This window comes from Sinohyriopsis cumingii, chromosome 2, assembly GCF_028554795.1.
Source record: "Sinohyriopsis cumingii isolate HCF-2022 chromosome 2, ASM2855479v2, whole genome shotgun sequence".
NCBI lineage: Eukaryota > Metazoa > Mollusca > Bivalvia > Unionida > Unionidae > Sinohyriopsis > Sinohyriopsis cumingii.
The window spans coordinates 143,311,979-143,327,043 of NC_142962.1; the positions used below are offsets into that span (position 1 = coordinate 143,311,979).

Genomic DNA, 15,065 nt, shown 5'->3' on the forward strand with positions numbered 1-15,065 from the left:
AGTGAAAACCAACAGCCAGATTTAAATGACAAGTATGAACTTGAATATTGCCTATTGCAAACTTAACATATCCAGTATTGTATTTGAAGAAATATGAGCTTGACCCACTGAAGATAATTTTATCTAATTTTGTATTTTGTATTTAGATCAATAACAATTACATTTTTTTTCTTACTCACTGGAGCCTAACAATACTTATTTATTATAATAAAGAGCTATAAATGTTGATGCATATGGAAGGAAAGCATTAGCCCATTTTCTCTTTATAAATATGTAGGATGCATGGATACAAAGTATCAAGACAGAGTTGCATGCGGGTGGGGTGGGGGTGGTGTTTCATGCCATGTTTAGCTACCTATGTTAAATGTAAGGGGGGGGGGATTGTGCAATTGGGTTCTATTTTTAGCAACAAGGATAGCCTGGCCTTTGTCTGGGTTTTGAACACTGTCAACAGAAAGTAATATTATCTTGAATGCATTTATTTGAAGTTGCTTGCCTTTAAACAAATGAAATCACAATTTATACATCTCTATTGTTTACTTTATATGTTGTTTTATGAAATCAAAGCAGAATATATTCTACAAATATTGAAGTGAGTGAAAAGATTTGGTTAAAAAAATGAAACTGGCTTCTCCCCAATAATCATATATTCAATAATCAAAGCTGCCCTTTTCTCTAAAAAAAAATACAACTTTAGCTATATAATGTATTCATTTCAATAAATATTTTGAACTTATTGTCAGTATTTGGTTAGCTTGGATAGGTTTTGCACCACAAGTTTTTGGCACTGAAGTTGTTATCCACAGACACTGTCAAATAAACAGTACAGTCACGTGATAGTTAACCTCAGGAAGCAAAATAATTTTAAACAAGAACACAAACCCATGGAAAATGTTTTTTAAATTTGGATTAAACACTGTAATTTTAAATAAATTAAATAAAATAAATTCCACGAAAGCGTAACAATGAAAAACACAACAGTGTTGAGAATATAATCATATACCAGGCTGATATTCACCTCCTAATATCTTTTAAATGAATAACTTTAGATATATTAAGCTGACCTGATGTAAGAATTCAATCCTTTGGAGTTTGGGGATTTCAAAAGACGTATCCAGCCAAAACTAGGCAATAAACATTATTTTACATTGAATTACACTGAACTGATGTCCATGTAAATGTGCATGGTTGACCATCACATCAAAATGGTAAACCCCAAAACCTCCTATATTATATACATCACTCCCTCATTATGAAGATGTCTATCAAAGTCATACAGTATACCACTGTATAGTGAGACAGCCATATAATGAAGTACATAATGCAAATAAATGCTGCTGAATAATGAAATGGGCTCCATGAATATATATGCTTTATAATAGGAATTGTATTGTGGTTTTATGTATACAATGTTCATCCATCTGCCAATACCACAGACACAAATCAGCTGTACTACACATACCTGCTTATAAGTCAAGTCAAAGTATAAACAATGAAGATTGTGATCTGCCGTAGCATAATGTGCCTGCTGATCATGGTTTGTATTGTTTGTCCTACTGATTACTCCTAACAAACTGCAAAGACCCTGATCTGCACATTGTGCACCTGCAGATGTGGGTCTGTGCAGTTTGCAGATGGACTTGACTTACAAGCAAATATATGTGGTAATTGAATGCACAGACATATCAATGTCCATCTTCCTGGTTTTAAGATGAACATCACATAATCAATTATTCTGCTGGTGCCACTACCTTTTTTATCCAATGATAAGCCCATGCTTCATGATAAACTCAACCCATATTTTAATAAAAATTTGTCAAATTATTACTGAAGATATATTTGATAATGAGCCAACAATCTGCCTTTTAAAAAAATTGTATTATACTGGCCCCCTGGTCTTGATATTAGACAAACACTGTATGGACTGGAATGTTGCAGTCAATGTTGTTGACAAATTAAAACACAGTAAGGCCCCTTGGTCTTGTCATAGGAGAATCAGTTTGCACTGGATGTCAGCTTCAGTGCAGTTTACAGATTTAAATAAGTACACTGTATACATGCAAAGAGAGCATTTTCTCACCTGCAACAGTAGGCAAGATGAAGTGATTACTTTCTTTACATTGCATAGGGTTTTGTCTCTTTCTTTGTGACAAAGTTTTGCTTGTGTACCCCTAGACTAACCACTGCAGGTGAGTCACCAGATATTATGGAATGAAGTGATGACCCAAGGAATGACATAAATTCAAAGTGCCAGGGATATAACACAAATGCTTATCTTATACTCATATGATAAAACAGAACCAAGAATTTAAAGTGTGTTTTTACATGAAACAGAACCAAGAATTTAAAGTTTGTTTTTACAATGCAATTCTCCTCTATTGACATAAACTGGTCTAGTGTTGTAGGTATTGGGAAAGTGGACTTTTGACCAAGTTCACTGACCACATTCATTCAAAGGCAATTATGTCTAGGTATGCCACATTACTGGTCAACTACACTAACTGCCTGAGGGTTCCTTTCAATAGTTTGCAAATTATGGATCAATCCATGCCCTCCACCATCATCAAGTTGAAATTCAGATCTTATAGTTCACAACATCTAAATCTATAGCCGCTACAGTTGTAGGACAGAAAGTCACACACAGAAAGTCAAAAGACATTTAGGACAAAAAGTTACAGGACATAAAGTCACTCTTTCAATTTTGTAATGTTGCAGTTTTTTTAAAAAGAAGAACACAACTAATTAATTGCACCTTTTTCTCTGAGATATTAACACAAGAAACAAAGTATCAGCTGTATGATTTTTTAAAATATTATGAAGATATTTTATAGCAGTTTGCAATAAAATATGAGTATACACAGTACAAACAAAATAATCTGTTAATGTAAAAGTTCATTAATGATTTAATTTAAATGGTTAACTCAGCTCTTGAATTTGTATATTTATTTCAAAGGCCTGTATTTGAACCATGGAAAGTAAAGCAATTAACACAAAAAGGTTTCATTTTATTTAACATACTTTTTTAAAAAGGTATTAGATATTGAAACCAAAAGTTTACCTGTAGATCTTTCATCAAAGCTACCTTTCCTGTCTAAGAGAAAGTCTTAAATAAACCTCAATAATCTCAATACAATTTGCCCTTCTTACTTTTTTGTTACACAAATACCGTGTTTCTGTGAAGCCATCAATTCATTGTGATAATTAATAGCAATAAAAAAGAATAATAGAATATAATAATTTTAATACATTAAAAAAAATCTGTCAAAATTCTAAATGTGGCTTTTTGCCTTGTGACCTTTTGTCCTGTGACTTTCTGTCCTGTGACTTTCTGTCCCATATGTATCTGTGACTTTTTGTCCTGTAGCTTTCTGTTCCATAAGTATTTATGACTTTTTGTCCTGTAGCTACTGTCCCACATGTATTTGTGACTTTTTGTCCTGTAGCTACTGTCCCACATGTATTTGTGACTTTCTGTCCTGTAGCTACTGTCCCTCATGTATTTGTGACTTTTTGTCCTGTAGCTACAAATCCCATATGTACATGTATTTGACTTTTTGTCCTGTAGCTTTCTGTCCAATTACCAGCTTTTACATGTAGTAATATACTTGCATAGACAGTGAAACCCCTCCATAAGATAATTAAATTCCACTCTCTAAGATGGCTGTGCATGCTTGAACACTTTTAACTTAACCGAAAATTCAAATATTTATTACCCTTGTTGGTACAAATTGTATTTACATCTACAACACAAATCAGTGTTATCAGTTTCCCTTTCATTATTCACTCTGCAACCATTTTTGTATTATGGACAATGAAAATTCAAATCTCTCAGTATACTACAAGAGGACAGAGTTTGGGTCTTTATCATCTACAGAATGTTTATCTTGTAAGTACTGGAGAGTATTGCTAAGGGCCAGCAGAAGTCCATTTAACTAGTGGGGAAAAAAAGCACCACATTTATGCTTACAAAGTCAATCATGCAAGCAAAGTACTTAAAGGTTTGGCATACTAATCTGAATGAGAACCAGTCTAGAAGTGGGGCAAAGATAAAATTGAGTACATATTGTTTGGCTGACCGATTTTGGGTTATAATGAAAGGTAAAATGTTAGTGAAAAGAATTTGCATCCTATTCAAAACTGAAAAAAAGTGACAATGTTTTGTTGATGGAATTTGAGTCCTTTTACAAATTAGACCTTGGAACATTGATTACTGAAGTTTGCTCATCATTCTTTAGGTGTGGAATTTGAAACATGTTTCAAACACGATATAAAAAAAATGCCATGGAACATGCAATTTTCTAGGTACAGAAGCATGCATGAAGGATGGGTCTATACCAGGGGTGAACAAAATACTGCCAGGAATTCAAGATAAGACCATTTTTTCCATTTAATTGATGATTGTTGAAACCATCTCTGATATTCTACAGTGATAATATTTTCAAATTAGCTGCCATGGTGGGCATATAAGATTTTAGACTGGCACTTTTTTCATTTAGGACAAACAAGATATCATAATAAGTCTTCTGGTCAAAACCTGATGTTGATATTCAGAGGAATAACAATAACAAGTTTTTCAAGATGAGTCCCATTGTGGATACAAGACTGCCACCATTTCATTTTAGGACCAACTAAACGTTATAAAAATCTTTTCAATACAACCAGCCAGTCAAAGGAAGAAGTGATAATGTTTTTTGTTTTTTGTTTTAAAAGTAGTCATTGTGGCTGCCATATTAAAAGTTAGATTGGCACCAGTTTCAATTACATACAACCAACTAGATCTCATAAAAGGTCTTTCAGTGCAAAGTCCATGTTGATATGACTATCCATGCATGTGGAGTAACAAGACGGCTGCTTTGTTTGACATACTGAATGGCACTACTTGCATTTAGGACCAATCCGACATCATAATGAAGCTGTTTAGTAACAACCCAGTGCTGATACAACCATACACTCAGGAAGAGTAGTGATACTATTTTTGAGATGGTCACTGTGGTGGCCATTTTGGACTTCAAATAGGCACCATTTTCATTTAGGGCCAACATGACGTTGTAAGAACCCAATGTCAGTATGACTTTCTATTCAGGAAGAGATTTTTAAAATGCTACTGTGATGGCCATACTGGATGTCAGATTGGCACCATTTTCATCAGATCAACCAGACATCATAAGAAAATCCTTTGTTGATATGACCATCCATTCAGGAATAGTGACAAGAATTTCAAGCTGACCACTCTGGTCAACATAATTGATAATTGATGTCCAAGTTACATTATTTTAAGTTAGGACCAGTTAAACATTTGGTAAACTAAAGTAGCAATTCTCCAAGTAGTTTAAAGGGAGTTGCAATAACAAACTTGTGCTAATGAAAGGATGATGACTGACAACATTTCATCTCATATTATCGTTGGGTCTTTGACCAGTAGAGTTAAACACCAGTCAATCCAAAACAAATCAATCAGGGTACTCAATGTCTAGAATGCAGGTGGGCTAATAACCAAAAACCTGAACACTGTAGCCATGGATATGGGAAGCAATGATGTAAATTTAATTAGCAGAATAATAAATTATACAGTAACAAAATGCACAAGATCACAGACAATATGCATTACTAGAATAAATCCATATCATCATTAATTTGATTCGATACTGAATTGTCATCAACAGTAAGCCTAGACCAGTTAAGCCCACCATTCTGTGTCAATTTCAGGAGATACACACCAAAGGGCTCTGCTTATCCTGAATATAATCTTAATTAGCACTGGCTATGTTGGATAAATTGGTGTTGAATTTTATATGTTTTTATTAACACAGGTTTTCCACCATCCTCAACCAGTTGCTATGATTGAGAAAAATATGTTAAATGGTTATCTGCCTGATTATGAAGCATAGCAAAATTTAGCATAGCATGCAAAAGAATCCATTTAAAAACTAACAGCAGAATGCTTGTGTCCATTGGGAAAAGATACACAGATGTACAAAACACACAATTATTTAAAAAAGTTAAATGTAAAGAACCATTCCTCAACTATCTATTTTTATAGATCTTAGGAACAAATTTTACCGTATCATATCTAAACTTCAACCTGGTCAAGTTCAGACTGTTGGCTTGATCTTGGTGTGTATTGTAGCTATGGTAATGTATATATGGGGAAATTAGCATGTACACCAAACAAACAAACATTTCAACTACATATACAATTGTTACCCTAAACCAAATTCAAAATTTCCCACTGATAACCATTACTATCCTCTTATATATCAAGTTTGCAGGCTTCACTTAAGACACCTTGATATATTTCTCTGTCTTGAGTTATTCTGATATATAAATTTTCTGTTAAACAAACCCCTTAAATTTCTCAATAATGATTAGTCTAGAAGTTAATTTATTAACATTTAAATGATTACTACAACTCTGATCAGTCACACTTACTTTCAACCTCAGCAACAAAATGTAAATGTGAAATAAATGTGCTTTAAGTGTAGAGGTATGGCAAAAATTGTCAAAATTTAAGCATAAAAATCTATATACAAGTTACTGTTGCTAATTTGAGCTACATAATCTATTATCTTGTCTCTGATATCATCAACATTTTCAGTACAGTGAAAATAGCCCATTAATTTGCATAAACACACAGGACTTGTTTTCTCAACTATATGTACCCTAGATGATCTGAGAAACAAAGGATTATCTCCATAAAGACCTTTGTGTGCTGTAAAAATTCTGCAGTAAATTTCTTGAAATTTGGATTCTAATCAATGTGACTGTAAAAGACTAGAAAACCTGAAACAGTTATATGACATCAATTGTCTCTGCATCATGTGCTTGATCCTTGAGCAGTTATTAACATCCCCAATTAGGACTCTTCCTTGTTATAACATGGTAGTTGTGGTCAATAAACTTAAGTGTTTCTATCGTTGTTGTGGATTTAATGCCATCTCTCAGTACTCGATAGGCTATACATGGCAGCCAGTATATCTGGCAGAGGAAGAACCCAGGAGAATCCCGGGAAGTACCACCAACACATGGCAAGCTACTTGCAAGCCTTCTAACATACCCTCATTGGCAGATAGACAGATTCAAAGCCATGTCAGTGATCAGTGAAGGCAATCGCCTAAGACCACTCAGCCACCCATGTCCCCCAAGCATTTGCATCCAACGACTGATACTGCTTCAACATAAATCTCATTCAATCTGGTATTAGACAAAACAATACCATGAATGGCAAATTACACACCCACCACTGTGTTTAATACTCCTCTATCTAGAAAACTAAACTCTGTTTGCATAAAGTGCTTGTCTTCATTCATTCAGTGACAATGACCTTTAAGCTTTTGACCCCAAAGTATTCATATGATTATTCCTTAACCCACATGTAAGTTATCTACAAAGTTTGGTCCAGGTCTGTGATATACAAAGGTAATGATATTGTGTGGAAATAGGAAACCAGTTTTATTTATTCAGTTATTGACCTTGGTCTTTGACCTTCTGACCCCCAAATTAAGAGAATCCTTCCATACCCCAAGTGCAAGCCAACTTTTGACCCTCAAATTAAAAGGATCCTTCTATATCCCAAGTGCAAGCCACCCACAAAGACTGGTAGCTGTAGATGGTGAAAAACTCCTTACTGTACAGAAACAACTTTCTTCTTTCAATAAGTGACCTTGACCTTTTACTCTCAAACTGATACTGTTTCTTCTTTACCCTAAGTGCAGCAAGTCATCCACAAATTTTGGTAACTGAATGTGAGTCATTGTACAGAAAGAATATTTCTTCTTTCCATCAGTGATCATGACCATTAGACCCTTAAATCAATAGGGTTCTTCTTTACCCCATTTGCAAGCCATCCACAAAGTTTAGTAACCGCTGAGTAACTAGATGGCGGACAAATCTAGTATTTTTGCAGCAACAAAATTTGGTATCAGACGGATGGATGCACACCATCATAACATAATATGTTGTTGTTCTAGGGTTTAACGCCAATTTTCAGCACAAGATAGGCTATACATGGTGGCCAGTATAACTGGTGGAGGAAGAACCATGGAAAACCCAGGGAAGAACCACCGACCTACAAGAAGCTACTGGTAGGCTTTCCCACGTACCCATGCTAGCCGAGCCTTGGACTTGATCCCACGCAGACAGAGGTGAGATGGCAGTGATCCGGAATGGTGAGCGCTTTAGACCACTCGGCCACTTAACATAATATGCTGCCACTTGAGGAAAACATATTTAAAGCAATTATTACTGTAATCAGACTCCAATTACACATCCTGTTTTTGTGTTTGGCCACATAAAGTAAGGATATGAGAGTTTTATATATATATATATATATATATATATATATATATATATATATATATATATATATATATATACATACACACACACACACACACTACTCAATTATCTATTATCCTAAATAATTTACAATAATATTTATACCTGTAATGTTGTTAATTATAAAAAGTGAATGTAACCTAGGCATGCACTTTTAATTCATTTGGGAAAAGTCCAATTAGTGACACTTCAACAAACATTTAGTGATTTGTGCCAAAATGTATTGGAATTTTCAGTCATTTTAAAGCTTTTCAAGGTCACAGGCAACATAAGTCTGTATACAGAGATTTCTAACTTGTTCCCTTGATGTCAAGTATTTGATTGATGTTATCAAAGATTTACTGCTACTGCCAAGTTGTAACCTTAATCTGAACTATGAACCTTTAAAATCAATTGAGCTTTATAAAATGGGAAAAATTTATGCAGTTGTGTTAAATATTAAACCCATTATCTGACAAATGGGTTTATTCTTTTCAAGGTTAACTTTTTACAAACTCAACAATGGCCATATGTAAAAGAAATTTTAAAAAATGAATTAAGTGAATACAAATTTGAAAGTAAATACACAAAAGTCTGAGTTGGATGCAACTTCAAGCTTATTTTTTTATAATAAGTTTTTCACATGTAACAAAAATGTACTGATACAAATAGTTATAATTTTTGGTTTCATTCTGGATTGTAGAAATCTGCTGACATTTTAACAGCAAAAATTCTATGTATAAAGCAAAAATAAAACAAAAAAGAATCAGAAACTATAACATTAATGCACATGAGTAATTACAGGGAACAAAAAATTACTTTAAAATGTGTTCAGTGCACTGGTAAAAAGAGGACACTATAATAACAAGACCTATTCAAAAGATAACTGTTGAAGTGTGTAAATTGACCTGAAAGAAATGATGAGAAGCTAGACCCATTTCCTATAACACCCACACTTAACATTCTTTTCACATGTTTGCTTCCTGTCCAACAGAGTGAGATCTAGCTGAAGGTTAAAAAAAACACGCTGTCTTGCATCGTATAACACACAACTTCAGACACTGGTTTTAAACTGGTGACAGGCAATGGTCTATACTATTTTTCTTTGCCAAAATACTGATCAAGGTACAGAAAAGCACAGGTCAAAAGCAAGGAATTTATGGTGAACCATGTTTGTCACCCAACTTTCTTTCACACCTAATCTATACAAGCTTGTACAAAATACAAACTAGGGGTTAATGGACTATTTGAGAAATGCATCACACCTAATCTGCAAGCTTGTACAAAATACCAATGAGGGTTAATGGACTATTTGATAACTGCATTACACCTAATCTGCAAGCTTGTACAAAATACAAATGAAGGTTGATTGACTATTTGAGAACTGCATCACAGTCAGATGACTGGTCATCTGGATATAGAAGTGGTACAATATGTACTTGCTTATGAGTCCAACTGCTAACTGCACACACCCAGATCTGTCCTCACATAATGCACCAGCAGATCTGGGTCTATGCAGATTGTTAGGAGTAATCAGTAGAACAAACAACACAGACCATGAACTGAAGGCGCATTATGCTATGGCAGATTAGGATCTTTGTTGTTTGCAGTTTGACTTATAAGAAAAAATATATCAAAGGTAGAAATACATGCAAACATAGTTTACTAAAGAGATTATTACTACTGCATCAGACCACTCAGGTGGCCTAGTGTTTAGTGCGTCCACCTTGGAAGTGGGAGGTCGTGGGTTCGAACCCCAGCCGAGTCATACCAAAGACTTACAAAAATGGTACTAACAGCTGCCTCGCTAGGCGCTCAGCATTAAGAGGTTAGTGTAAGGACTGGTCGGCCTGGTGTCAGGATAATGTAACTGGGTGGGACATCTTGCGGCATGATGCCCCAGTGCTAGACATCACTATAAACTGCCACAATGCAGACATCGTAGCGATATGACTGAATTTTTTAAAAAGCTACGTTAAAAAGCCTAATCACATACACACACACACAACTGCATCAAAACTAATTTCTGTATGGTACTTTAACTGATGTTGTCGTTGTTGTGGGGTTTAATGCCATTTTTCAGCACACGATAGGCTATATATGGCGGCCAGTATTAATGATGGAGGAAGAACCCAGGAAAACCCCGGAAAGAACCACCAACCCACGAGAAGCTACTGGCAAGCTTTCTCACATACCCACATTGGTTGAATCTTAGACTCGAACCGACGCAGACAGAGGTAAGATGGAAGTGATCCATAACGAAGAGCGCTTTAGACCACTTGGCCACTCGGGGCCCCAAGTACTTTAACTGATGGATACCAATAAAAGTTCTTGTTTGAAAATTCAATGATTTAGGTTAAAATAATCATTAATTTTAAAATCCCTAAGCATTCTGTACCATAGCAGTGAAAAACTCATCCTATTTTACCTACCAGTCTTTTGGCATGGGGAGGGTGGGTAGCTGTGACATTATTTATTTGTAAAGAAGATTGCAACTATATAAAGACATATCAGTTTATTTTCCTTTTTTTAATACTTTCAATCCATTATCTACTTTCCTCTGAAAGTGGTGTTTAATATAAGACTTTCTGCTCAGAATTGTAGACTATAGGAAACAATTATATACCCTTACAAATTTATGGGGCTATTAAGTACCAACTACTGGTGTCATTACTATTATGGGCATAGTTTGTTTGAAGTACCTTGACTGCCCTAAAAATTTAAAACATGTGAAAAGTACACAACAAATCTACAACTTTTTAAGTCTATTTGGGTTGAAAGTTAAGTACAAATACAGCTATATGAATTTTAGATTTTGGAACTTAAAATTTAAAAGAATTTCTTTTTTTGTTATTATTTTATATGCATCTAATAAACTGGTTGTCTATAGCAAATATAATAGCGATTAGCCTATCAATAATAAAAGTCACCATTTGCCAATTGAACTGGTGGAATGGACAGGGTCAGGATGATAATCTCATGAAGCCATAACAGATTATGCCCTTGTGGCAACCAATCATATCCTCTCCATGTACTGTTAATCTAACGAGTCACACCTATGTTGTAAATCTCAGAAGTGCTTGTTTATGATCTACTGAAGTTTAGTGCCAAGTTTTCAACAACACTTTTTAAAATTCTGGACAAAGAAATACAGCAGAATGTCAATGAATAGTTAAAAAAACACTAACTTTTAAGGCCTTTCATGCAACTGGAAAATATATGAAAATGATTTAAGCATATGTATCTACAGTCATCAAACTGTACAATCTATTCACATAGTTCTGTCAACCTTCATTTGCCTAATCGGAGAAGTTAAACACAGGTCTAACTGACCATGATAAACAAACCTAAATACAAAACTTATAGTCAGTGAAGGATAAAGTATTTGTTGCAATGACTAACTCTTAGTGGATGTAAGCTGGCCTTGCCAATAGGCATTCTCACACAAAGCTGCATCAACTTGTAGCAAAAAGTATATGAGAAACTGACCTAATAAAAAAATTAACCAACGTATAATGGACATACATGGATGGATGGTAGATTAAGTGTAACACTATGTGCCTGTTTAAAACTGGTCTAAGACTCAAGGCTAGTGAACAGAAAATAAATATGACTATTTCTGACAGACAAACAACAGCAAAATGGTGCCAATATAAAGAACAAAAAAGCAAAAGTTAATCTAAGAAGTAATTTTGTATATAAACAATAAAGTTCAGTTATGTACTTAAGACATTTTGTACCTCTAGAAATAAGGAAAACAATATTAGTATTGTTGACACTAAAGTGGATAATCAAGATGATCACCAGAAACCAGCTGGTACTGTATTCTGCTAATGAGCCATGAAAATCTTTATTGAACATTGTCTGGCTTCCCTGTTGGTACTTGACTTTCATCTAACCTATAACTTGACTCCTAGAATCCTGTGCCCTGGTCCATCTGAAGAGAATATCTAATTGTGGTGCTCACATAAGCTGACTTAAAAATCAGTTTCTGGAACAATGACAGTGTGAACTCAAGACTATATGCATATATCATGGTCTATTCAAGGACATGTAAAAGGCAACATTGTAACAATGACACTGTGAACTCAGGGCTACAGGCCTAACACAGTGTCTATTCTAGAACCTGTACAAGACAACAATGGAACAATAACACTTAGAACTCAAGACTACAGGCCTAACACAGGGTCTATTCTAGGACCTGCACACTGGAACAATGAGTGTGAACTCAAGACTACATGTCTATCACAGGGTCTATTTAAGGACATGTAAAAGACAGCATTGGAACATTGACACTGTGAACTCAGGGCTACAGGCCTAACACAGGGTCTATTCTAGAACCTGTACAAGACAACAATGGAACAATAACACTTTGAACTCAAGACTACATGCCTAACACACAGTCTATTCTAGGTCCTGCACACCGGAACAATGGCAGTGTGAACTCAAGACTACATGTCTATCACAGGGTCTATTTAAGGACATGTAAAAGACAGTATTGGAACATTGACACTGTGAACTCAGGGCTTCAGGCCTAACACAGGGTCTATTCTAGAACCTGTACAAGACAATAATGGAACAATGATAGTGTGAACTCTAGACTAAATGCCAACTACAGGGTCTATTCTAGGATGTGTATAAGACAACACTGGAACAACAATAGTTTGAACTCAAGACTACAGGCCTAACTGAGGGTCTATTCTAGGACCTGTACAAGACAACACTGGAACAATAACACTTTGAACTCAAGACTACATCCTAATACAGGGTCTATTCTAGGACCTGCACACTGGAACAATGACAGTGTGAACTCAAGACTATATGCCTATCACAGGGTCTATTTAAAGACATGTAAAAGACAGCATTGGAACATCGACACTGTGAACTCAGGGCTACAGGCCTAACACAGGGTCTATTCCAGAACCTGTACAAGACAATAATGGAACAATGATAGTGTGAACTCTAGACTAAATGCCAACCACAGGGTCTATTCTAGGATGTGTATAAGACAACACTGGAACAACAACAGTTTGAACTCAAGACTACAGGCCTAACTGAGGGTCTATTCTAGGACCTGTACAAGACAACACTGGAACAATAACACTTTGAACTCAAGATTACATCCTAACACAGGGTCTATTCTAGGACCTGCACACTGGAACAATGACAGTGTGAACTCAAGACTATATGCCTATCACAGGGTCTATTTAAAGACATGTAAAAGACAGCATTGGAACATCGACACTGTGAACTCAGGGCTACAGGCCTAACAAAGGGTCTATTCCAGAACCTGTACAAGACAATAATGGAACAATGATAGTGTGAACTCTAGACTAAATGCCAACCACAGGGTCTATTCTAGGATGTGTATAAGACAACACTGGAACAACAACAGTTTGAACTCAAGACTACAGGCCTAACTGAGGGTCTATTCTAGGACCTGTACAAGACAACACTGGAACAATAACACTTTAAACTCAAGACTACATGCCTAACACAGGGTCTTTTCTAGGGCTGTATAAGACAACACTGAAGCAATGACATTTAACTCAAGACTACAAGCCTAACACAGGGTCTATTCTAGGACCTGTTTGAACCATTGACACAATGAAACTGAGCTCAGACTACATGCCTAATGCAGGGTCTATTCTTGGACTTGTTTAAAACACTGAAGCAATGAAACTAAACTCATACTACATGTCTAGCTCAGGGTCAATTCTAGGACCTTGTGAACTCCATACTACTCACCAAACACAGGGTCTATTCTAGGACTATTTAAAACATAGTTAACTCAGAACATAACATGAAAAACACTGGGTTTATTCTAGGACCTGTTTAAACCACTGAAGCAATGAAACTGAACTCAGACTAACACAGGGTCTATTGTAGGACCTGTACAAGACAACTGTGGAACAGTGACAGTGAACTCAAGATTACATGCCTAACACAGGGTCTCTTCTAGAACCTATACAAGACAATAGTGGAAAAGTAACAGTGAACTCAAGACTACAAGCCTAATACAGGGTCTATTCTAGTATGTGCATTTGTTGATTCGTGCTTATTTCTCAAGTATCATGCTGAAAAACAAAAAACAAATGTGTACAAATCACACATCATATTTTCAAGCCCAAACTCTATTATTAACTCTTACATTCAGAAAATTCAACCCTTTGTTTTTAAAATAATAGATCAAGTAATGTTGCCCCACAAGTTTCATTTCTAAATTAGATCCTGCTTACACAGTGGTAATCATCTGAGTTCACAGCTAATTCTACTGCTTTAGAGTTCCTGAGACTGCCTCACACACACCTTTTCAAATGCATGTAAACATGAAGCAAATCTTTAGATATTTTGTGTGTGGGCCCAAGTCAAATTCCTGCTAACAAAAACCATCCTACACACTTCCTATTACTGACATTATCAGTAAAATATAATTGCACTGAGATTTTAAAAAAATGAGATCTAAGAGTATGAATGCATAGTGAGCAAGTGTTTGGCTGCATGTCATGCACTGCACATCTCTAATGATAGGTGATACACAAGGAACAATCATCTATAATGCAAATAAATGATGAGAAAAACATCTTTCCACCACCCCTTATCGTCAACACATCAGGTCTCACATCCCATCAAACACTTGTAAAAAATGGACAAAACTGGATGTGTTTCAGTGGAAGTGACCAGGTGTTTAACCTCCCACATACTCTCATACCATTTAATGGATTTATTGTCAACAAAAAAGCAGAAATGTA

At 35.4% G+C, this 15,065-nt stretch overlaps 2 protein-coding genes across 5 annotated transcripts in view; one reads left to right on the forward strand and one right to left on the reverse strand.

The window, feature by feature from the left end:
- Positions 1-15,065, reverse strand: part of LOC149805991 (set1/Ash2 histone methyltransferase complex subunit ASH2-like) — a 172,536-nt gene that overhangs the window by 72,184 nt on the left and 85,287 nt on the right. The window lies entirely within an intron of this gene.
- Positions 1-15,065, forward strand: part of LOC149805992 (uncharacterized) — a 53,721-nt gene that overhangs the window by 16,574 nt on the left and 22,082 nt on the right. The window lies entirely within an intron of this gene.